At 36.2% G+C, this 4,619-nt stretch overlaps 1 long non-coding RNA gene across 1 annotated transcript; it reads left to right on the forward strand.

Annotated features, from left to right (window-relative positions):
* Positions 1-893: 893 nt before the first annotated feature.
* Positions 894-3,076, forward strand: LOC141495397 (uncharacterized). Its single transcript, XR_012470758.1, has 2 exons — positions 894-1,095; positions 1,833-3,076. It is a non-coding gene; the product is annotated as an uncharacterized LOC141495397 (long non-coding RNA).
* Positions 3,077-4,619: the final 1,543 nt, after the last annotated feature.

A 4,619-nucleotide genomic window follows, 5' to 3' on the forward strand; every position in this document is an offset into this window, starting at 1 on the left:
CCTTACTGGGAACTAGTTTATTAGGTAATTACCTGACAGGATGGGCCATTTCACTTTTATGAGTCAGTTTGTTCATCTGTCCTACCTTTGATATTGACTATCTATGTGACCTAGACAAGTTGTTTTGATGAATTATTAAACTACAAGCTCTTTGGGAGGTGGGGGAAGAAGGGGGAAAGAAAGGGAATATACTCATTACATAATTTTAATTTTAATTTGCTTTATTAACACTTTCTCCACAATTTTTCTCAAGCTAGATAATAAACAAAAAAGTCAAGCTCTGATTAAGAGTTTGTTAGTTTCTATTGTATAAAAATGTTCACACTGGAAATTTAACAATCAGCTCACACAAGCCAGGACCAGATATCTAACCTCTTTGGTTCAGTTTTCTTCTCTGTAAAATGAAGGGGTTGGTATAGATGACCCCTAAGACCCCATTCATAAATCCAAGATCCTCTGACCTTCAATGTCTATCTGTCCCCAACCACTTTGTGTTTATTTTCTATTGTGTTATTTTCTGTTATGTGGTTACACATAGTCTCCTTTATAGAATATAAACTGCTTGAGGACAAAGAGTGTTTCATTCTTTGTCTTTGCATCCTTATTAACTAACTCTTCTAAGATACTTAAGGAATCCTTTTTAATTGATTGTTTCATGGGAAGTTAACATAGATACCCTAGAGACAACATGACTTAGTAGATTAAAAAGTGGTTTTCCCAGTCAGGAAGACCCAAGTTTCAAATACCACTTCTGAGATATTGGCTGTGTGAGCCTGGACAAATTATTTCACTTTCCACAGCACCATGCACTTTTTGGTCAAATGCAACCTAGTTGCCTTTGCATTGGGGGAAGAAGTTCCCTAAAATCATTGAAGATCAATGACTGGCAATGGTAGGCGCTTGTTAAATATTTATCAGTGTCAACCCCTTCTAACCCCTCCTCCCAAATGTAGAAATTTGATGAGAACTAGATTTCTCAGAATACCAGAAATGACAATCTTTTCTCTTTACTTTCCTCATTTCTGTCTGGGCTTTAGGGTTCTCAAGTAGCCACCTGTGGTTCCATAAGACCTTTTTTTCAGAGTAGGGGTGGAGGTGAGTTCTTCCTTTGTTATGGGAACATGTAGGTAGGATCATAAGAACTAGCATTTATATAATGCCTTAAGGTATATAAAGTGCTTCACAAATATTATCTCTTTTTATCCTCACAATAGGATAATGAGATAGGTACTGTTATTCCCAATTTGCAGATTAGGAAACTGAGGAAGACAGGAGTGACTTGCCTAATGATTCAGTCAATAAGTATCTGAGATCTGATTTTTACTCAGATTTTCCCAATTCCAGATTCAGTACTATTTTAATTATTGCACATCTTTTTCTATTCATTAAATCATTATTATTTTTAGTTTATTAGAGAGGCAGCTAAGTGGTGCAGTGGATAGATCACAGGTCCTGGAGTCAGGAGGACCTGAGTTCAAATGCAGACATTTGATACTTACTAGTGGTGTGACTTTGAGCAAGTCAATTAACCCCATTGCCTTGCAGAAACCAAAAGAAAAAGGAATTAGTTTATTAGGCAATTTACCTGGCAGGACTGGGAGGTAATGAGATAGGTAACAGAACTTCAAAGATGTTCAGGGTGAGCTAAAAGAAGCTTTCTATGGGGAGTTCGGAGTGAGTTAGGTATGCAGTGAGACTTGTTCATTCTTCATTTTCAAAATGGATCAATGACATCATGATGTTGGGTTATGGTGGATTGTCTTGATTCATATGTGAATTGAATTAAGTAAGGCACAGTTGTACAAAGTCATCAGCCTCACTCTCTCTTTCAGAAGCATCAAAGTCCAGTGACAAGACAAAAGTTGAGATGACTGGAGGTGCTCAAGGATGCAGTGGATGACCTTTATATCTTCAATGTCTTATCAGACACTCTACATACCTACTTCAACTGCCTTCAAAGCTTTGGAACAAATTATATTCATCCATCCATATGGGGTGTTTTCATATTCTCCAGAAAGACATCCCCATAACTCACCAATAGGGTTTGAAACGTTGGTCATCCTCAACCTGGTTTGGTTTGTCTGCCAAGTTGGCATTCCTGGGGCATGGCTGCTTTGCATGTTACAGCTTCTGAAAAGAGCCACAGGTGACACTTGGATGACAGGTGGACACCAAAAGTGAATGAGCAACCTGTGAATAGGATATTCAAGGAGGACTAGCATCTCTGGTGTGATAGTGCCCATTTTCAGGGTTGCTCATCCTGTGAGGGCATTGGTTTTGTGGTGGTATCTAAAATCTGGAGAGATGGTTTACCTATGAAAACTATATTTCTCTAATGTAAAATTTTGCTTCAGAATCACCAAGGAAGGTGTAGGTTTAGTTATAAATTATATGCATTTCAGGAAAAAAAAGCAGTTAGTTTTTTGTGATCATAGAATTCTAGCTCTGGGAGATACTTTTGAGGTCATCGTTTCATTCAGCCTTTCCACACCAGATAGGAATTCCTTCTATGATATCTGCATTTTTTTTCTTTTTATTTTTCTTGTAGTTCTATTCTGAAGCTTTATTGTAATTTACTGTTATGTTGAATTGCAAATTGAAGTGACCTCCCAACCGGTCAATCTGAGTGATATTTGCCAACTGTCCATCTGTTCACCTTTAGAGAATGCTTTATAGTTTACAAAGCTTTTTCGTGTATTGTCTTGTTTCAGTCAACAACCCTGTGAAATTGGTAGACTAAGTATTATTCTTCTTTACTAAAAGACCCAGAAAAGTTCAAATGACTATACCACAGAACAGCCGTTCTCCATTGGGGTTCACAGATTTAGAAGAGGTCCACAGATAGACTTCAGGGAGTCTGTGAACTTGGATAGGAAAACACCCATTATTTCAATGAAATTGTTTCCCTTTGTACTCCTATGTATTTTATTTTATGAATATAAACATGTTATTTTTTGTGAAGGGACCCATAGGTTTCATTAAATTGCCCAAGTCTTCCATGTCAGAAAAAAAGAAGAAAACAGGATCAGATTTTTTAAAAAATATCTTTCTTCATGATCATTAAAATATAAAAAGATTTTTTGTGTGGTCATCTTTAGCAATTATTTTTCAGGATGTACTTTTAAGAAAAAGTACAATTTGAATGCTATATTTATAGGCAGCTTGGTGGCACAGTGTATAGATGTTGGACATGTGGTCAGGAAGACATAAGTTTAAATTGCACTTCAAAAACTTATAAATTGTGTGTTTCTTGACAAGTTGATTAACACCCTTTTTTAAAACTTCTGCCTACCTCGGTTTCCACATCTGCAAAATGGGAATAATAATAACTGAAAGTTGTTGTGAGGATAAAATGAGGCATTTTGTAAACTCTGATGTGACATAGAGTACTAAATCTTATTGCTGTTTTTACTTTTACAGAGATCTCTTTTTTAGTGTTGCAACTTATGCCTGGGGGATCTCTATGGTATTTGGTGTTTTAGGTTAAGTTTCATTACTTTTAATGTACAGAAATTGGTCTGTTGGATTAGAGAGTCTAAGCTGTGTTTATATAGAAAGTAATTAAGTTAAATATAATTTGTTTCAACAACTACCTGCCTGCCAACTGGCTCCACCCTGCCAGTAAGAAAAACTTTAAATGATATCTTTTCCACATCTGCTTCCCAGACTTTTCCTATAATTATTTTGAAGCTTTGGCACTGGGTCACACCTAGACCTGCCTCCTTGGGTGCTTTAGGCTAACTACTCATGGTCAAAACAGGAACATTTGTACATACTCCCTTAACAATGCCTTAAATAGGGTGTTGCTTTTTCCTGCAAGCTAAGCAGGTGTAATATGTATTTTATTTTATTTTTTTGCCATAAGCCAGTAGTAGCTGGCGATGAGAAATTTAATCAAGAAAGGCCTTAAATATCAAATTACTGATAAGCTATCACATCGATGAAAAGAAATATGGAAAGTATTGCCTGAAATACTGAAACACCTAATTCAATTCTTTGTCTTGCCTTAGCTAGAGGTACTGATAAAATTATATAAATAAATAATATGATATTATGACTTTTAATACTAGCTACTGAAAGGTATCCATGTAGAGTAAAAAGGGGGTAAGTGAGATAAATATTGAGATGGTGTTGGGGAGGAAATGGTACTAGAGAGAGAGAGGAATGTCTAGAGGATAAATATGGAATTTGGTGGGGAGATATCTATCCTAATTAAAACTGTCAACCTATTCAGTAAAAGCCAGTCAACAAACACTCTATTAACAGCTCTCATTACTTACATAGCAACTAGACTCTGTGCTGGTGCACAGAGAATATCTTTCATTGTAGCACAGCTTAATCTGCTAACCTAGAAAATACATTCATTTTTTACTAATCAGCAACCTTTAAATATTGCAACAAGTAATTTTACTTTTATGAAGGACAACAGTCAGAGGCAAATGTGTCTACTGCACAGAAGAACTCATGTGTCCAAAAAAGTCACGTCCCCTTCAGGGTAGTCATGTTGAAAACTCGTGAAGGCCTTTTTTTTTTTCCTAAGCATGGTCCATTGATTCCAAGCCGTTTTGGCATTCCCCTTTTCAGATTGCTTTCAGAGTCTGCCATAAATTCTTTTGAAC

This window comes from Macrotis lagotis, chromosome 8, assembly GCF_037893015.1.
Source record: "Macrotis lagotis isolate mMagLag1 chromosome 8, bilby.v1.9.chrom.fasta, whole genome shotgun sequence".
Taxonomy (NCBI): domain Eukaryota; kingdom Metazoa; phylum Chordata; class Mammalia; order Peramelemorphia; family Peramelidae; genus Macrotis; species Macrotis lagotis.